Source organism: Callorhinus ursinus, unplaced genomic scaffold (genome assembly GCF_003265705.2).
Source record: "Callorhinus ursinus isolate GAN/ISIS: 27379988/994484 unplaced genomic scaffold, GSC_fseal_2.0 scaffold49, whole genome shotgun sequence".
NCBI classification, from domain to species: domain Eukaryota; kingdom Metazoa; phylum Chordata; class Mammalia; order Carnivora; family Otariidae; genus Callorhinus; species Callorhinus ursinus.
This window is the reverse complement of record NW_027397111.1, coordinates 11,178,086-11,199,487: the sequence shown is the minus strand read 5'-3', so window position 1 is coordinate 11,199,487 and position 21,402 is coordinate 11,178,086. Positions and strand designations below refer to the sequence as shown.

The 21,402-nt window shown below is 38.7% G+C and overlaps 2 pseudogenes; one reads left to right on the top strand and one right to left on the bottom strand.

The window, feature by feature from the left end:
• Nucleotides 1-3,845: 3,845 nt before the first annotated feature.
• On the bottom strand, nucleotides 3,846-4,832 carry LOC112806278 (olfactory receptor 52P1-like; annotated as a pseudogene).
• Nucleotides 4,833-12,811: 7,979 nt separating this feature from the next.
• Nucleotides 12,812-20,720, top strand: LOC112806277 (large ribosomal subunit protein uL1 pseudogene; annotated as a pseudogene).
• The last annotated feature ends 682 nt before the right edge of the window (nucleotides 20,721-21,402 follow it).

Genomic DNA, 21,402 nt, shown 5'->3' with positions numbered 1-21,402 from the left:
TGCATTTTTTCTTTCTTACTGTAGCTCTTTTTCACCTGATCACCAAAATATACTACATGGAATATAAACATTAAAATAAAGATATAATATAAACATTCCAGTCAGCTAATGACTGGTAATAGTTCATATGTGCACTTGTTTCTTAGGGCTTAAAACAGTCTAGGTCACTGCAGCAATCCGCATTCCCAGCCGGGCAAGAGGCTTCTCATTTCTCCACACCCTCGCCAATATCTGTTGTTTCTTCTGTTGTTGAGTTTAGCCATTCTGATAGCTGTGAGGTGGTATCTTATTACAGTGTTGATTTGTATTTTCCTGATGATCAGTGATATTAAGTATCTTTTCATGTGTCTGTTGGCCACATGTATGTCTTCTTTGGAAACTGGTGCAGCCACTGTGGAAAACATTACAGAGGTTCCTCAAAGTGTTAAAAATGATGAGATGAGCACTGGGTGTTATACGCAACTAATGAATCATTGAACATTATATCAAAAACTAATAATGTACCATACTTTGGGTAATTGAATTTAAATTAAAAAAAATAGAACTACCTTATGATTCAGCAATTGCATTACTAGGTATTTACCCAAAGAATACAAAAATACTAATTCAAAGGGATACATGCACCCTGATGTTTATAGCAGCATTATCTACAATAGCCAAATTATAGAAATAGCCCAAGTGTCCACTGAATGATGAATGGATAAAGAAGATATTATATACATATATAATGGAATATTGCTCAGCTATAAAAAAGAATGAAATCTTGCTATTTGCAATGATGTGGTTGGAGCTAGGGAGTAAAATGCTAAGAAAAATAAGTCAGAGAAAGACAAGTGCCATATGATTTCCATTCATATGTGGAATTTAAGAAACAAAAAAATGAGCAAAGGGGGAAAAAATGGAGAGAGAGCCAATCCAAGAAACAGACTCTTAACTATAGAGAACAAACTGAGGGTTACCAGAGGGGAGGTGGATGGTGGGATGGGTGACATACGTGAAGGGGATGAAGAGCACACTTATAGTGATGAGCACTGAGTAATGGCTAGAATTGTTGAATCATGCATTGTACACCTGAAACTAATATAACACTGTATGTTAACTAACTCAAATTTAAATAAAAACTTAAAACCAAAAACAAAGTAGGTCTCTTAAAACATTTTTTTTCCTCTCATAGTTTTGGAAGCACTAGGTCCAAAGGGCCACATTCCCTCTGAAGACTGAAGGGGAGAGTCTTTCCTTGCCTGTCTCCTAGCTTCTGATGAGCACTGGCAATTCCTGGTGTTCCTTGGCTTGAAGACACATCCCTCCAACCTCTGCCTCTTTCATCATGTGGCTTTCTCCCTTCTGTTTCTTCACATCATCTTCCCTTTGTGTTTTTCTGTGTCCATATTTCCTTCTTCTTATGAAGGCCCCAGTCACTAGATTAAGTCCTACCCTAATCCAGTATAACCTTATCTTAATTCGATTACATCTGAAAAGACCCAAATAAGGTCATATTCTGAAGTTCTTGGTGAACATGAGTTTTGGCAGACACTATTCAACTAAGTAAAGCATGCATCTGTTCAGACCAGTTCCTTATGTAAATAAAATTCTCCAAGCATTATTACTACCTGCATAATTATGGGGAAATTATAAAGAAATTGAGCTTCTATAACTTTATCTGCAAAATGGATATTATTACACAACTTGAGTTAGAGTAGAAATGGTTCCATGAGCTATTATATATAAAAATACCTAGAATAACTAGCACAGAGCCACTTCAACAGATGGTATGTCTGCTGAAATTAATAGAATGTCAGAAACATAAGACAAGACTCTTCCATTCACTCCTATTCTAGGACAGAACTACCTCAACCTTAGCTATTGCCCTGAACTTTATGGTTTCTTACTATCCAGTATCCTCACATGTTTATCCAAGGTTTGAATGTTACCATTCTTCTCGATCATTAATATTATATTGATAACAGTAGAATAGTCATTCCTTTATTTGCTTAGTTTTTTAAACTCTGACATGCTGATCATGATGGTGGCCAAAAGTCAGTGTCAAGCATAAATCCTCTCTCTATGTTCCACCCTTCAGTGGGAAATCTGGGTTATGAAATACACAAAGGCACAGGAAAACCACCATAGATTAATTATCTGACTCTGTTTCCTTCCCCCAGGCTAAACTTCCCCCAACACATCCTTCATAAGAAAAACACTTTCATAGTTAAGAATGAATTAAGAAATTTGTTTACTAAGAGAGATAAATAGCAGAATAGACTGGAGGTAATGGTTTCTTTCTTTTCTTATAGGGGTAATATGATATTCCCCCCTGTTTGGTAAGCCTCTTCCTACTCTGAGGGCTAGACAAGACCGGGGAAAACTAAAGGAAAAGGAATATTTAGTACTGAGGGTTCTCTCGGTCAAGGTCACATGAATTGAAGATGTTCTTAAGGTTTATAGATGGGCGAGCTGAGCAGAGTAGAGGTCAGGACTGGTCAGAAGTCCTGGCTAGGTTTAAAACATACATACACAACTCTTATCCCCAGTGTCATATCTTTTTAAGAATCTCAAACACAGGGGTAGAGATTTAAGAAAGATTTAGAAATATAGGATTCTTTTTTCTGACTTTACAGTCAATAATCAAAATTGTTTAACTTGAAAACTGTGCTAAAACTGTGACTATCTTTTTTTAAAATTATTTATTTATTTATTTGTCAGAGAGAGAGAGAGAGGGAGAGAAAGAGAGCACAAGCAGGGGAAGGGTAAGGCAGAGGGAGAAGCAGGCTTCCTGCTGAGCAAGGAGCCTGACACGGGGCTTGATCAGAGGACCCTGGGATCATGACCTGAGCCAAAGGCAGATGCTTAACAGACTGAGCCACCCAGGCATCCCAAAACTGTGACTATCTTATTTTTTAGTAGTTCCTACCCTATGGATTCATTTTAACTTTTGTCAGAAATGGGGTCATTTCTGCCTAACTATCCAATCTTGTATTTGCCTTATTACATTATGCAATTGACCCTATGATAACTATGTATTTAAAATGACTGGATAGAAATCACTACAATGATTTAAGTAGTTCAGCATGGCAAAGCTTCATCATAATTTGGTCTTTGTGCATGATCTGAGTCACCGTGGAATATCACTTGAGGAACAGGTAGTTTCCTGTTAACATATACTTTTTTTTTTTTTAAAGATCCTGGTCTCAGAAGATTTTTAAATTAGTCATCTGGACACGTGTTTTCCCTTGCAACGAAACCTTCTGTGATATGCATTTCAATAGTCCCTGCGTTCTGAGTCTCTATGTCTTTTTTAATCTCCTTCATTTTTATTATAAGCATCTACATCATTGCAATCATCCAACTGGTATTGTGAATATGTTGACTTGCCATTGCATTAAAAATAATTCTTATTGAAAAGGTCAATTTCCTGAAGAGTTATTACATATTAAGGTGGTTTAGAAACAGACACAGAATTTAAAAAATAAGAAATAGAAAACCAAAGCAAATATAAACTTTCCACCCAGACAAGGAAAGATGATTTTGAATCATTTACAGAAAAATCTTGTGTGTAGCTTATGAACATGAACACAGGTGTGAAAGTCATCAGGAGACCCGTGCCATAAGAGGGCTCTTGTTAAACAGACATAGAAAGAGCTGTCTGGGCCTCTTCCTTTTTAGTTCTTAGCTCAATGAAAACACAAACGTCTTGGTTCTCTGTTCAAGCCAAAACAGAACAAGCCAAAACACAAGAAACCACTCCACACAAACACTCTTCCAGATCTATTTGCTCCACATCTCATTCAGACATACAACTGGGTCTTGGATGTTTGGGCAAAGGCAATGTCAGTTGTCCTCACTGTTTATTTACTCATGGGGATATTGTCTATGCTCACAGCCTCTGCAGGTCTTCTGCAAAAGCATTTGGCCACCTTGTGCCATATTTCCTTCATTTTTATGCCATAGATGATAGGGTTGAGTACTGAGGGTAAAAGAAGGTAGAAATTGGCAAGGAGAACATGAGCATGAGGTGGGATATTGTGACCTATGCGGTGGGTGAGAGATGAAAAGAGTGCAGGCACATAAGTGACAAGAATGACAAAGAGATGAGCTCAACAGGTGCTGAGGGCTTTGCAGGTAGCATCTCGAGAATTAAGACGTACCACAGGCTGCAGCATGAGTCCATAAGATAAGCGAATGAGCAGCAAATCAAGTCCCACCATGAGCAGAATCACAAAGAGCCCATAGATATGGTTAGGTCTGGTATGGCCACAAGCCATTTTCACCACAGCCATATGGTCACAGTAGGTATGAGGAAAGACCACGTGGCAGAATTTCAACCTTTGAAGTAGAAGAGGCATGGGCAGAATAAGAATCACACCCTTAGCTAGAGCCACCAGTCCCAGGCATCCAACTAAGGAATGACTCAGAATTGTGTTGTAGCGTAATGGCTCCCACATGGCCATGAAGCTGTCAGAGGCCATTGCTACAAGTAGGGCTGATCGTACCACAGAGGCTACATGGATGAAAAACATCGGGATGAAAAACATCTGGATGAAACAGGCATTGGCAGCTCTGTCCCGATCTTTGAACCAGAAGAGGCAGAGGAGCTTGGGCAACAGAGCCAGAGTAGATATGAGGTCAGCCCCCAACAGCAAGGCCAGGAACAGGTACATGGGGCTGTGAAGTGATGGCTCTGTGGCCACCAGAAAAAGGATAGCACCATTGCCAATGAGGGTAGCAAAAAACATAGAGGAGAAAGGAAGAGATAACCACAAGTGCTGTGACTCTAAGCCTGGTATGTCCATCAGAGTGAAGGTCAGGAAGCTGGAATGGATGAGGATGAGCATGGTAGAAACTGTTGGTGGTTGTTAAAGCAAGGTTAGAGACCTGTCAATGAGACATGGGTGGTGGTTTGTTTATACCAGTTTGGCTTTAAATGACTTGCTGAGAGGGGGCTCAGAGAAAGATGGAAAAATACCTCTGGGGTCATGGAGTCTGCAGTCTGGCTTCAAGTCATCTGTAAGCAACTCTATTGTTTTCATATTCATTTCTTTGTGAGCTGAGCTTCGGGATTCTTTTCTGTATAGAGGATGTTATAGTGGACCTTTACTCTTACCTGTCCCAGTTCAGCAATTCTATACTTCAAGAAATTTTTCTGGAGTCCTAAGTGAGAATAGAAGAAAATATGTTTCTCCTTGATTAAAGGATGGAAAAATCTGATATAAGATCCATGATCTTCTCACTGGGAAGCTTCCCAATTAGAGAAGAAATATGCTTACTCACCCCTTGTTGCAGAAGAGCTGAGCTGTTGGGAGAAACTTCTTTTGAGTTTCTTTGCTTTTATGTGTTGTCCCTCTTTCAGGGATCCACACTCTCTGGTCATGAACCTGTTTCTCCTTCTGGGGTCCTCTTATTTTCAGACAATATTTGAAGGATATATTGTCCGAATAAAGACACCATCAGATGGCTGCTTCCCACTAGCTCTCAAGTATTTATGCACTCGATGAACAGTCCTTTGAGGTTTTTTACGTGAACTGTGCATCTTTCTTTCATTTACAACTGGCCTTCATTCACGTCTAGATTGAATTGCTTTTAATCATGAGGCATTTATTTCAAATTAGAGCCCACCAGCTCTTTTATTCGTCAGTTCCTATCATGAATTAGCAGAATTTCTCTTTCCTTCCAAAAACCTATAAACACAAGCAATAAAGCGAGAACCCTTTCCACAAATACCTGCCCGCATTGTATCTAATTTTTTCATCTCCCACATGCTGTCCATTTCATCTATTTTTAGGTTATGTGTATCCAATTTATGCCTATAGCCTCTACTCTTTGTCTCACATTTTAGGGAACTTAACATTATCACATAAAATGATATTTAGAAAGTCCTTTGAGCTGTTGTAGTCATGGAGATGATTAGTGATTCCTATAGGAAGTAGGTATGCATTATGATGGAGATTTGTATTAAATTTAGACATCTAGAAGGAAGCTAATCTTTTTAATAAAGTGTGGGGGGTGACGGGGAGGAAACCAGGACCAATAACACAAAGAGAATCTTTGCCCAAATGAAGTTAATACTGTCACTAGCATTTGGTAGAATATACTAGATGGAATAATTCTCCCTGGAAAGTAGTCATACAGGGTGCACTTTTTTTAAGGGGGTGGAGGGGCAGAGGGAGAGGGAGAGAGAGAATCTCAAGCAGCCCTGTGTGGGACTCTGTGCTCAGCGTGGAGTCTGCTTGAGATTCTCTTCTTCTCCCTTGCCCCTCCTCCTCCTCTCTCTCTCTCTAAATAAATAAATAAATAAAATATTTAAAAAGCCTGCTTATACTAAATATTTTGTGTATGATTTAAAAAATTATAGGCCTGCCTCATTTTAGTTCTTGTCCTAAGATTTGAGCTCATTCATTATTAATTATTACTCTTGTTTGTATACAATCCCTGATTAGAAATTTCCTTTGCTTTTCATATAGGTATCTGACCCTAACTGACTAAAATCCAGTTCCTGCAATTCTACTACTCTCTTGGTCAATTGACTTTCCCTTTTCCGGTGAGACTTCTGTTCTAATTTACACCACCACCACCATTCTAGCCAACACACATTTTGTTTTCACTTGGACTACTAAAATAATCTCCTCACTGGTCTTTCTGCTTCTCTTTTGCCTACATATTGCTTATTGCCCATAGAGTGGCCCTATTATCTTTAAAAACATAAATAGCATGATATAATACTAAATAGCTTCCTATCATATGAGGAGTAAAATCAAAAGTCTTTGCCATGATGTACAAGGCACTCTGAAGTACTCCAAGCATGAATACTCATGCTACTCATGACACACAAAGTGTGTTTTGGCCTCAGCTCACCCCTTCAGCTCCAAGTTTCTACCACTCTCTTCCCTGGCTCACTTGGCTCTTGACCATTTTGCTCTTCTTAAATAAGCATGCTAAGTTTGTTCCTGCCTTAGGGTGTTTCCTCTTGCTGTTCCAGCTCCCCACATGCTTTCATATGACCCACTCCCTACCTTTATGTGTGTCTGTGAAGATATAATTGCTTTTTAAACTTCTATTTTTAATCATATTAAACCATATATCATCTCCTGAAACAGCCATTTTTCTTTTTCTCCCTGGTATCTTCATACTTCATAGTCAAAAGAGTGGCTTACATTCCTGGCTGCATTTACAAACATCTGAGGGGTTTAAAATTTGCCAATATTTAGAAAGCTTAGGTATATTTTAAGTAACAGTGAGAAATTCAGTGTGACTTTGGGGTCAAGTGCATGGAATTCTGGAGATGGTGTCAGAAGTGGACCCCTGACTAACAGTTTCTTTTGCCTAAAACGCTTTCCACATTCCTTTCTTCTTTTCTTGGCAAATTCGTATCCTCACTTCTCTGCTCTTGCCCACATTGTGGCTCTGCCCATATCTGTGTTATATTGCATAGCACTTTTTAAATTTCCTTTCTTAAACAATTCCTCTCATTTAACTTGCATTTATTAAGTACTCACTATGAGCCAGGTTTTGTAAATCAACTCTATTTTGTCATATCTGACAGTGTTTCTGCATCATTTCAAAACCATCTGATTCTTGAATCTTTACTCCTTCAACCCTTACAAGCCTCTGTAAGGGGCTTACTCAATTTTCAGAAGTGGGGCAGTATTTTTAGATATCTGGGGTAGAGTTGCTGGTGCTAGCAAGTTAATGCCAGTTAAACAGACTTATTGGGGACTACAGATAGAAGGCATTTAGGGAAAATAATCTAATTGAAAGAAGAGGTAGGGGTAGTTTTAATGAGAAAAAACAGAACTTACCTAGAAATGTTCTACTCTATTCTTCTTAACCTAATACTCTTACCCTATACTCTTCTCTTTTGATAACCAGAGCCTTGTTATTCTAAGTCATAACTTGAATCTGCCTATTTCATGTTTCATAGCACATTATTTTTCCTTTTTAGGCTGAGCTGATTTTAGCTCCTGGGAAGGGGCTCCCTACCCACCCCAGCTCTGCTCTTGAAGTTATTCCTGGGACAGAACATATAAGCTTTCTTGTTGCAGTGGACCAAAACTCTCATATTATATAGGGGAAATTTTGAACTCTAGTATTTCATCACCCAAGAACTCTGGGCATAACTACGACTCTCCAGAAGCCAAGTAAAAAGGAAAGGTAAAAGAAATAGCTTATTAGGAGATCCCACTAGGCCTGATACTCAAAGAACAACAGTACCTGAAGAGTGGTTCTCAGAGGGAAAGGGACAATTTTGACCACTTCCAGTTTTCATGTAATGATGGTGTTATGTGACCTCCCTCTGTTTGGTGGATGCCTATAGATACAGCTTTAACCCTTTTCATAGGGACTTCTGAATAAAGTCATGCTTCAAATAGTAACAGTTTATAATCCTCATGCAAAACAATACTGCTTTTGAGGAAACTCAGGTAGCTCTGTGTCATTATAAGAGGAGCATGAAGTGCTGACTTAGCAAATGGTAATTTCCTATCGAAAGGGAATAGAATTCTCTGGATGGACACTAACTTTGGAAGATACAAAGACAGTCATTTTGTATCCAAATGCCTCTGTAATGAATTTCTCTGTATAACCACTGTTGAAAATAATACAGCAGCTGTTCTCAAACCTTCAAAGGGCTTTGAAAACACAGATTAGGAATACCTGGGTGGCTCAGTCACTTAAGCATCTGACTTCAGCTCAGATCATGATCTCAGGATCCTGGCATGGAGCCCCATGTTAGGCTCCCTGCTCAGCGGGGAGTCTGCTTGTCCCTCTACCCCTCCCCCTTCTTATGTGCTCTCTCTCTCTCTCTTTCTCTCTAATAAATAACATCTTAAAAAGAAACACACACACACACAGGTTGCTGGGCTTCATCCTCAGTATTTCTGTTCAGGGGGTCTGGGGTGGGACCCAGTAATTTGTGTGTCTAACAAGTCCCCAAGTGTTGTTGATACTACTGTTCTGAAGACCCCACCTTGAGAAGCATTGGGTTAATATATGGTCAGTTGTATTCCAGGAACTGTACATGGACAATATTTATAAATTTTATCTGATAAAACATTCAAGGTTAGTTGCCGCTGATCACAGATTATGAGCAAGCTCTCAAGATTTACATTTTAAACAGGTAAGTCTTCATATTTATTCAGTTGTGTTTTTTCCCATTTCTGTCAAAATAGGAACAGCTTTTGGGAATACCTTTATCTTAAAAAGCTCAAGATTCCTTAGAAAATTGATTTTGCAATTAAACTATTTTCTTCTTTGATAAAGATATTGAGTAATATTGTTTTTCATTTTGAGATGATGAAGGCATGGTTGCAATTCTTGGTGGAAATCTTAAAGGTATGGAGAAGATGTTGCCCTTTTTGTATTAATGTGTGCTTTACTCTAGGGTAATGGCTCTATCCCTCTCAAACTGAACATTTCCTTAAGCAATTCTTAATTATGAATTTACATGCATCCTCTTAATAGACCTAAAATCTGTATAATATCCCAATTGTAATACAAAAGATAAAAAATAATTTGCAATAGATGTAACAATTGTATATATGTGATACATACATATATGTGATAAGTATATGTATAATACACACAAGTATGTATAATACATATATGTAATAAAGACAAATATCTTTTAATGTGCAATATTCAGGCATGACAAGAAATAGAAATCTAGTGAAGTTAGAAGTTAGTCTCTGTAAATAGGACAGTTGTATGGGGGAGAAAATAATTTTCCCTTCACTGTACTGAGTTCTTGGCTGAGCCACCCTGAAATAAAAAGGTTCACAGGAGAAAAACAGAAGTTTGATAACATGTATATCTCTTGTATACATGGGAGAGACTGAGGAAACTGAGTAATTCTCTGAAGTGGCCCAAACCACCCACTGTCTTAAATAATATCTCCAGCTAAAGACAAAATAGGTTGTTGGTGGGTGGGAGGAGGAAAGGAGAAGCAGTTATGGGAGGTTATTAGGGAAAGTACAGTAAACAAGAGCAAGGTTTTGGGGGTTTGTTTTTGTGTTTTGTTTTGTTTTGTAGTAAACTCTGTGCCCAATATGGGGCTCAAACTCATGCCCTTGAGATCAAGAGTCACATGATCTACTGCCTGAGCCAACCAGGCTCCCCAAAGCGGGTAAGGTTTTTAATGGAGATTTAAACCATTGTCTTCTCCATTGTTAAGAATGTCCAGTGATGTAGGCTCCTTCTTCTCTTCCTGGAACAAAGAGGGAGACCTCAAAACAGATGGAGATTTCCCTTTTAAGTGTAAATGTTTCTTACAAAAGGATAACGTCTACTCAATTTTTAGAGCTTTTCTTTTGTCTGCTGTTTCTTAAAAATAATCAAGCTAAAATAATTCCTAGGATAAAGAGGCATATTTTGGAGTGACAAATTCTGTTCCCCTTCAGTTGCACATACAGATGGGTAGAGGTCAGTGGTGTAAGGAACTCAAATACAACATGCTTTATTGCCATTAGTGACTTTACAGTTCTTGGTAAAGTCCTAAATAAATTAAGGTAGAACCAATTTTCAATTACTTCTCAGAGAAACTTAAATTTTGTGTTTGTGTGATTAGACTTGGCACTTTGTGTGCACCTATTCTGAGAAGAGCATGGCCCAGGTGGCCTCTGTGTCCTTAGCCTGGGTTCTAGGATGAAAACACTTGGAGTTGTAATGACTTCACATGAATTCAGTTCGAATCCTGAAACCAAACCAATACAACTTCCCTCATGTACAGAGCCATCCAGCTGTGCCCAGTTTAGAATCTGCCTAACTGAAGTAGAACTGAAACAAAATTCATCTTGCTATAAACTGTATTAATTTCCTAGTTCTACTGTAAGAAGTTATCACACACTAGTAGGCTGAAGACAACACAAATCTGTTACTTTATAATTCTGGTGGTCAGGAGTCCAGAACGATCTCAGTGGGTGAAAATCAAGATGTCGTCAGGGCTATGTTCCTTCTGGAGTATCTAGGAGAGAATCTGTTTCCTTGATTTCTCCAGATCCTGGAGGGCACTCTCATTTCTTGGCTTTTGGCCTTCTTCCTCCATCTTCAAAGCCAGCAAGAGCAGGTCCTTCTCACCCTGCAATCTCTCTGGTTCTCTCTCTCTTTGGCTTTTCTTTCACTTATAAAGACCCTTTTGATTACACTGAGTCCACTTGGATAATCCAAAATAGTCTCCTCATCTCAAGGTCAGATGTTGACCAACCTTAATTCCATCTACAACTTTAATTCCCTTTTGCCATGTAACCTAAAATATTCCAGAGATTAGGACTTGGACATTTTTGAAGGGTGTGGGGGCATTATTCTGCCTACTGCATAAACCATTAAGTTTTGGGTCGTTTTGTTATGCAGCATTATCATGACAAAAGATACCCAAAGCTAATAATACTGTGTTTAGTATTTAAATTTTGGCCTAGATAATAATCAAGAGATTTTTATAGTTTCTCACTGTGTAGAACTTCATCTCTGCCTTCTGTCGATTAAATGCCAGAAGGGCACAGTCCTCATTCTCACTTAAGATTATTAATGACATAAATTTAGCATATATTTGCACACACTTTGTTTCTGTAATAATTATGAATGAGCTATTAAAATATATTGTCTCACTTTATATATGTGTTTAAATATAGAAGACTTACAGTATAACATTTTCATGCAGTATTTTGCATAATCTAGCTCTATATTTTATCTGTAACATAACATTCCATCCTTTTAATATAATGCAACTTTTTAGAAATTTTCATGTGAACGTTTTAACTTTTGTTATCACAGATAAAGAACATCCTTTTTATGTCTCCTTTTACAAGAAGTTTTCTGCATTAGTGTTCTAATCGACCTGCTATAATATGCCTTTTGTGATAATAAATGACTTACAGGTATGCTGAGCTATTGATCTCAGTCCTTATGGCAGCTGGGAGTGGGGTAGGGGTGGGAGTGGGGTGGGAGTGGGAATGGGAATGGGGGGTGGGGATAGGAGTAAGGCAATTAGGATCAGGGTTGGGGGTAAGAATGGAACACTATTATGCAGGCTGGAATGCCTCCAATTATAAGGAGCCTCATTTCTCTATACCATAATGTCATAATTTTTCTTTTTTTTTTAAGTTCCATGGTATTACAATGTTGGAAATATCCTACAGTATAATATATACAAAGAAACAGAGTTGCTTTACTCAAGTGTATGCATACTTTCACCTTTACTACATACTGTTAATTTGTTTTTAAAGATTTTATTTATTTGACACAGAGAGAGAGACAATAAGAGAGGGAACACAAGCAGGGGGAGTAGGAGAGGGAGAAGCAGGCTTCCCACTGAGCAGGGAGCTCGATGTGGGGCTCGATCCCAGGACCCTAGGATCATGACCTGAGCCGAAAGCAGATGCTTAATGACTGAGCCACCCCGGTGCCCCTACATACAGTTAAATTTATCTCCAAAATATTTCTGTCATCTTACACATTCATCCACAATATTTGAGAGTGTTCATTTCCCTGTATTTCTTACTAACACTGGTGTGGCTTATTTTTGTTAATCTGATGCATATGAAATGGCATCTAATTATTATTTACAGTTTCATTTTTCTTCTAAATTTATTAACCACATGAACTTTCTTTCTGTGTATTTTTCCTATTTTCTTAAACGGTTTTGTCCCTAAAAATTGATTTAGAGTTATTTTTATTTTATGTTTATAAATATATTATCACTTATATCAGTTTCAATAGTTTTCTCCTAACCTATTGAATGTTATTATTCCATGTCATAGTAACATAAATTATGAAAAAGTGAACTGTATCAAATGCTTTGTAGGAGCCAAGGCAGGCTGCCCCCAAGATGTGCCATTTATTTCAGCATGCAGATTATGCCGATCTGAAAACAATGAAAGCCTGGAAGACTCAAGAAGAAACTTTGACTGCCCCCTACAACTGCCTAAAAGAATTTAGGTAGAGAACCTGCTTCAGGGAGAGATATCACCATAATTAAATTTGATTTCTCTTGGTAACCTGTTTCATGTCAATTTGATTCTTAGTCCAGCTAGAAGAATTCTGAAAGGCAAAGGAATTTCTTCCTCACCCCCACGCAGTGTCATTTATGATATGTACATTTTTGTCTTACTTTTCTTAATTGTCCAGGATCATCAAGATCTAAGCCTGCACCATTTTAAGAATTTAACCCATCTAGAATGTTTGTTGTCTATGGATTGTGAAATGATCATATTCGTTATGTTTTAAAATACTTTTTTTAATTAAAGAGATTATTTATTTGAAAGAGAGAGAAAAAAGAATATGAGGAGGGAAGAGGAGGAGAGGGAGAAGCAGACTTCCCACTGAGTGGGAAGTCCAATGTGGGGCCAGATCCCACAACTGGAGATCATGACCTGAGGTGAAGGCAGATGTTTAACTAACTGAGCAATCCAGGGGCCCCTGTTTTAAAATATATTATTAACCAAATCCAACTACTGATGAGTACATCCTATCCTTTCTGATTATTAATGGCATATATATCAAATAAATGTATGGATCTGTTTCAGAGCTTTCATTATCTTATAATTGTTATTTAATAATTCTTTATATCCAGTAGAGCAAGTCTCCTCACCTTGCTATTGCAAACTTGGCTATTATTAAATTTTTATTTTTTTCCTATAAATGTCACTGTTTGACAAGTTCTACAGAATTCCTTTTGGAATTTTAACTGGGCTTACATCTAATTTATGGATCCATTTGAGGAGATTAGACATCTTTAGGGGGTCAAGTCTTTTATCCAAGATCATGGCATGATGTTCTCTTTAATCACATACAAATAAAATATAAATATATAGCAATAAATATATAATTCATTAATCTCTTACATTGCTTGATACTTTTTAAAATTTTTTTCCATCTATTTATGTTGATTTTGTATATGTCAATCTTGTTGAACTCAATAGTCTACAAATTCTCTATAGCTTCTCTTACTTTCTACACAAATACTAATATTCACACTTCTTATTCCTCTTATTTTTTTAAGATTTTGTTTATTTATTTGAGACAGCACAAGTGGAGGAGAGGGGCTGAGGGAGACAGAGAGGGCGAAGCAGACTCCCTGCTGAGCAGGAAGCCTGCTGTGGGGTTCATGGGGTTCGATCCCGGGAACCTGGGATCATGACCTGAGCCAAAGGCAGATGCTTAACTGACTGAGCCACACAGGTGCCCCTCTTATACTTTTTATTATTAGTTTTCCTTCTGATTGCATGGCTGTGTTGACCTCCAGTACGGTGTTTGGTATGGAAGGAGTAAGGATACTAGTGGATTTCTTTGTAGTTTTCTTTAGAAGCATTTATAAATGCTTCCAAATTTTCATAATTTATTACACACTTCTAATTGTTTGACTTGTCAATACCTGACACCACTTGCTTCCCATTATATTTTATTGAAAATTGTATAGATGGTCTAAGATTTCATACCTATTTTCATTAGGTTTTTGTGGTAACATCATGTAATACTTTTATATTTGCTCTATGTGATTATGTGTTGTTTTCCATTTCTAATATTTATTTTTTTTGTCCTTTTTCTTTTCCCAAACACCCCAAATTCCTGGAAGACATACATCAGTAATACAAAGAAATAAGAAAACACATTAGTTTCTGTATCAGTCAAGGTTCAATCAGAAAAACATAAGTGGAAACAGAAACAAGCAGAAAAACATAGTGAGATTATAAATATAGGTACAGATACAGATCTAGTTCCATTCAGGACAATGGCTTATACAGTGCTTGCGCTGGCCTAGGAAGTCTAAAATCCAGGAGGCTATGGTCAGGAAGGAAAGGTCACAGCAGGCTAGAGCCACCCCAGGCACGGACTGAAGTTGTTTTCCACAGTGCAAGTTTCTCTTTCCTCTAAGAAGTCCTAAGCCCCTTTTAAGACCTTCCAAGTGATTGAGAAAGGCCCACTCAAGTGAATTCCCCTAACTTAGAGTCAACTGATTGGGGTGTGTTGGTACATCTATGAAATCCCTTTACAGTAGCACCTATATGAGTGTTTGAATCACTGAGAGGTGCATGTGTGCCACACCGTGGCAGCTGCTTCCCTTCCATCTTCCTACCTTCATTATGTCTAGTGGCCCACACCATCTGGAACATGCTGGGATGGGAATGCTGGGGGATGTAGGCCCAAGTTGACACACCACAGCGCTATCATAGCCTCCACAGAATGCACCACCTGGGACTTTCCCCAGAACTTGCCGACTTGTGTGGGGAAGTGAACAAAGATATTAATTATTTCTTCCTTATTTTATTTTGATTTTTTCCTTTTACCTACAGGAGTGTGATGAATCGAAGGCTTCTGGAGGCACTTTTAGCTGTAGACAAATAAGATGTTTCAGGGAATGTTTCTGTAAAAGGAAAGTTGCTGCAAGCCTGCTCTGCTCTAGGTTTTGAAGGTGACTTATTAAAGATGTTTGTGGTAGCTATATTGTCTGATGGAACCAATCAGGAGTACAGACCACACAGCAATTTGGGGAGAAATACCCAATTGAAATTTAAAACAAAAATTTTAATATTCTTTTTTCTTAGAGCAGTGATTCTTAAAATCGATCTCCTAGCCAGCTGCATCAGCATTAATTGGGAAGCCATCTGCTCCAAATTAATTGAATCAGAAATTCTGGGGGTGTGGACTAGCAACTTGTGTTTTAATGAGAGTTACAGGTAATTTTGAAGCACGCTGAAGTTCAAATACTGCTGGCTTAGAAAGTCTCGGGAGCTAGGATCAATAGTATGCAGCTGACCGGAATTTAGATCTGGTCCAGTTGTGGGGATTGCCCACAGCAAGGATAGATCCGTTTCAATATGGTGTGATTAGAAGAGAAAATGACCAGAGGAGTATCTAAAAAGGTGATGAGAAGACCAAGTCCTGCAGTAAATTGTGAACAGAGACCATAATTTTGCAGACAATTTTTGGAAGACTCCCTGCATAATTTGGGGTCCTAGATGATAGCTGGGGCTGGTTTTCTGAGAAGAGGAGTTTAAGACACTTGTTTATGATCTGAAAGAGGTTTGTGATGCACAATAAAGTAAAGTATATGAGTGGTGAGGCTATACCAAATAAATTCTCTGTGTATGGAAGTCTTGGCCATGAGTGAATTAGACCCAAAAAAACCTGAGTTATGGATTTAATGGAAAGAAACTCTCTGACAACACAGTCTTATGAGGGAAACACAATGAATATAGATTCTCAGCAAAAGACACCAGGAGATATAGGTTTGGTAATGTTTATTGTATAAGTCTTCTTAACATAATTACCTCATATGGTAAAAAACTCCCTTTGGCAATTCACATCTTCTACCAATAAGTGTAATTTCTTATTGAGTTCCATTACCAACTTGCTACATCTTGCATGGATAATATAAAAAAACGACAAGACATCTCACAAGGCCAGTCATTCTGCAGCTGGGTAACAATGGCCAGTCTGGGAACATATACAGTAATAGTGGACTCCCAGGAAGGAGTAAACATAGCAGAACAGGCCAGAGATAATCACTGAGGGCAAGAGGAAGGAAAGCATGTCCCAGGATCCTTGGGGAATGGGGCTGCATTGGAAACAGAGAGGGATTCAGATCATATACCCACAGTCCCTATAGCCTCAGTGCTTCTAAAATATTAGATGCCCTTAGATAAATAGTGCCAGCACTAAGAGATGGAAAATTAAAACTAAAACAAAACAAAAATAGAGAAAGTGCTCCAAGGGAGTAGACTGCAAATACTTTTTTCCTGTCCCTTTAACAAAACCTCTGCCCTCACTTCTACATTCTCTTCTGGCCAACCAAACGACAAAAGCTTAGCTGCTCAATATCCTAGGGAACACAGAAGCTCCCTAGATGGCTCCAGGCATAAATCCAGTGCAACCCCCTGAAATCTCTGGGGGTCCTTTAAGATAGGTTTCATCATTATAACAACCTCTCACCTCAACATTCAGATAGCTGAGGGTGGGAGACTAGTGATGCTCTTTCAGTCTTCTGAGGATGATTCCAAACTGCTGTGCCATCTCATTTCTGCTGTCCTGCAGTCATGTGAGTTTGGGCTAGGGAAAGAGTCTGGAAAAGATATTTCTTAGCCCTCAAGAGAAGTCTATCTGTGAAATGGGTGATAGGTAGTTTACTTCAAAGCAGGGAGGATATTTAGAGGCCAAGAAAGGGGATTTTGCTAAATAACACCCCTGTGTGGTCTGAATTAGAGTTTTAGTTAAGGGGCTTCCTACAATAGAAGTTTTAGTTTGGCATTAGGCCAAATAGAAAGAGGAACGGAGTGGGCAGCTGCCAGCAAAGGAAGAAGCAAGTGATATGTTAGCCAGACCAGGGAAATGGGAGGCATTGTGAAGAAAGTTCAAGACATTTGCTATGATATTCCTGAAATTACTAACAAGAAATAATTACCCACTAGCATTTGGGAGAAATGTGTGTACCTAGTGAAATAGACACTGTATCAACACCAAGAAATTGGGCAGGGGAATCAGTGGGACCTTAATGATTACCTTAAACATGTTGATGGTCTAGGGTTCTAAAATGATTGCTTTGAGCTTTTTCATGGCCCAGTGTTCTCACACTGGACAGAAGTAGACCACATTTACCTGTATTCTTGTGCAGACACAGTGACAGCCTTTGGTCCGTGGTGCACCTTCAGGATCCTCAGTCTTCTCCCAGAATTGTGATGTTGGAACTTTTGTCTTACTGAGGGCATTGGCTTTAATGTCACAATAAGAATTGGATTAGAGATTGAGTCAAAGGGACAAGTTCACACTGAAGTGTAAGAATGGTCATACATGTTTATCAACATCATAAACTATTTTATACAAGAGATGCTGTGAGACTACAGACTCATTCCTGTGAATTGGATGGGGTGGTGATGAATGTGGTGAGTTGCTGAGTGCAGAGCCCTATGAAGGGGTTGATGTGTGTGTAAAGTTGGGAACCCTTAGAAAGAAACCACAAGAACTGCAAGTAATGTTCACTTACATACAGCCACTTAGGAGCCAATCTAATCAAGTGATACGTGGTAATCTATGCTCAGTCCAGCTTCTATAAGAAAGAAACCATAAGACATAAGATCTGAGACCTAACACACAGAAAGCAACCTCACTGAAGAATCATCAGGTTAAACCCCCTGGCTAGGAAAGTCTGGCAAAAAACAAGTGGTTGGGTGGTGGAATGAGCAGGGCTTTGCTGCTTATGCATCTGACTCCAGCTCCATTATTTATTTATTTTTTTAAAAAATTTTTTATTGTTATGTTAATCACCATATATTACATAATTTGTTTTGGTGTAGTGTTCCATGATTCATTGTTTGTTCATAACACCCAGTGCTCCATGCAGAATGTGCCCTCTTTAATACCCATCACCCAGCTCCATTATTTATGTTGAGCCACTCCGCTGAGCAGAGATCCACATTAGCTCATCAAGCAAATCTGTGTCATAAAAAAACAGAGTTGGGTATATCCAGGTTAGACGAGAGCAGCCAGGGAAGCTATTTTCCAATCTCCTAGTGATTGCTATGTGACCTCAGAGGGCGCATAGAAAAAATTATAAAGAACATTCATTTTTTCAGCAAGCTTGCTCTACAACTAAACAGCTCTCATTACATAAACGTTCACGCTAAAACTAGAATCGATGGCTTAGGAAACTGTGTGAGGATTCTGTATTGGATATGAGATCACTTTTGTCTTAAAATAAAGGCAATGATAATAGTAGATGACATTTATTGGTACCTTCTATGGGCCACAATTGGTACTAGGTACTTTTAAAGTTTTTCAACAACCTTACAAACTATTATTATTATTATTATCAAAAAATAGGTTGAAAAGCTATAGGATCTTAGAGGAAAACTGATTTGTCCATGGCAGTACTGGCAGTAAGAGGTAAATACAAAGATTTTTTCCCAGTTTCATGGATTCCAATGTCTACACCTTTTTTTTTTTTTACCACCCCACCTTGCTGCTTTAAAAACTCCAAGGTCCCATGCTTCCAAAATATCCTACCTCTTCAAAGAATATGTCAAAGCAAGCATGAGATCTCAATGTACTCTTGCCTGAATATTAGGTGGAGATCCCAAGAGCTCAAATCACATCAATAATAGTCTTATTTTTAGATAAGCTTGAACTTTCACCTTGATGTGTTTTTCCTTAGGGAAGATAAGACCCTTGGTCAAACTGATCAGAAATTTAGATCTTTGCTATCTCTGCCCTCCTAGGCATAAGCTCACAGAGTCCTGTGACCAATGAGACTCTTTGTATGCACCTGCTGGTAAAGCCACATTTATCTCTCTTCTGTGGAAGTTATGTGGTTTATTGGCCCTGAGCTGTGATTAGCATGGCATTTACCAACCTCTTCTCCTTCTGTTAGTCCTTATTTCTGAGAACAAATAGTTGATTTTATTTACCAACATGTTTGGTCTATCTGGTGATTTTTTTTTTCTCTTAAACCCACCTATACGGTAATGAAGGATCTTCTGTGCAGAAGATAGAGAAGCTTCCCTAATTTTTTCTCCAGTGACTATGCACACACAGCATCTGGTCTGTTAAGGAATAGGAGAGTTTACTTCTATTCTCATCTGACATATACAAAACAGGAGCAAGAAAGAGTTGTAATAAGGACTCAATTCCCCTTTGATAACTATTTCTAACTCCTCAAATTTCCTAGAATCAGTGGCTTTCTTTTGTACTGAATATTCCAGTACTGGTTAGCCAGTTTCTAGAATAGGGATTATTAAAGAGGAGGTTCACGTTGAATATTTGTGGTTGAATACATAGAACAAATTTCTGGGCAGTAAAATTCTTATTCCTGTTTGGAAACTTCTAGTTAAAGTGATTTCTCAGCTTTTATCTTAAGGACTAGATTTTTGTTTCTATCTCATTACCATCATGGTTTCACACATTATGCCTAGTTCCTTTGAGCTTAAGTACTCCCCACTGTAGTCTGTGTCCTCTTAGGGAGGGGAGGCATGGTAAAGGTGGGAGAAAGAGTAGTATAAGATTTTTCTTCAACAGAAGATGAGACTTCTCCAACCAGGCATGAGCCAAAGTAGTTACAAAATCACTTCTTGACTGCGGTGTGAAGAAGCTTGAGCAGCAAAGTCTCCCGCGACACCCTGTACGAGGTGGTGCGGGAAGTCCTGCAAGGGAACCAGCGCAAGCGCCGGAAGTTTTTGGAGACGGTGGAGCTGCAGATCAGTCTGAAGAACTATGACCCTCAGAAGGACAAACGCTTCTCGGGCACCGTCAGGCTTAAGTCCACTCCCCGCCCCAAGTTCTCCATATGTGTTTTGGGGGATCAGCAGCACTGTGTTGAGGCCAAGGCAGTGGATATTCCCCACATGGATATTGAGGCGCTGAAGAAACTCAACAAGAATAAGAAATTAGTCAAGAAGTTGGCCAAGAAGTATGATGCCTTTTGGCTTCAGAATCTCTGATCAAGCAGATCCCACGAATCCTGGGCCCAGGCCTGAATAAGGCTGGTAAGTTCCCTTCCTTGCTGACCCACAATGAAAACATGGTGGCCAAAGTGGATGAAGTGAAGTTCACCATCAAATTCCAGATGAAGAAGGTGCTGTGTCTAGCAGTGGCTGTTGGCTATATGAAGATGACAGATGACGAGCTTGTGTACAACATCCACTTAGTGGTCAATTTCCTGGTGTCCTTGCTCAAGAAGAATTGGCAGAACGTCCGGGCTTTATACATCAAGAGCACCATGGGCAAGCCCCAGCACCTGTACTAAGGCACAGTTCCATAAATCCTAGTGCTACCTTTAAAAAAAAAAAAAATCACTTCTTGACATTGTGGAAGAGTGAAATTGAGGATTTGGCTACATCCTTTCTTTGAAATCACCAAGAACCACAGTTAGAATGTGAATGAAGGATTATCCCAAGAGTGGAGTGTAAAAGGTTGGAAGTTTCTGTTTCAGAAATAGGATGAAGTCCTAAAAGGGTTAACTTGAGCATCTTGGGAAGTGGAAACTAGATACCTGAAGGTAGATGGAGCATCTTACAGAATTGCAAATGTGGGTTGATCAGGAATATGTGAAAATTTCTCTTGGTTAGTGGAAGGAGTGGAAATAACTATGATAATAATAAGAACCGAACTAATTTCCAAGCACTGGGTCCCAAACCAGAATCCATTCTAGGTTGAAAAACAAGAAAAAATCCAACTCCATTCAGTGAACTGTGTTGGCAGTTTATGTTCTGGACTGACAGTCCCCACTATATCTCTTCCCATACTTCAGAAAAGAGTATGAGTGAGTGTGTGTGTGTGTGTGTGTGTTATATACCTGGGAAGAATGGATGAAGTTCGTACCTTTCTTTGACAACAGTAGACTTTAGCTAGAAGACAATTCTGATTTCTTTAAATGCCTGTTTGAATTTTTTTTCCACATTCATTTATTTTATTTAACAAGTATGTATCAAG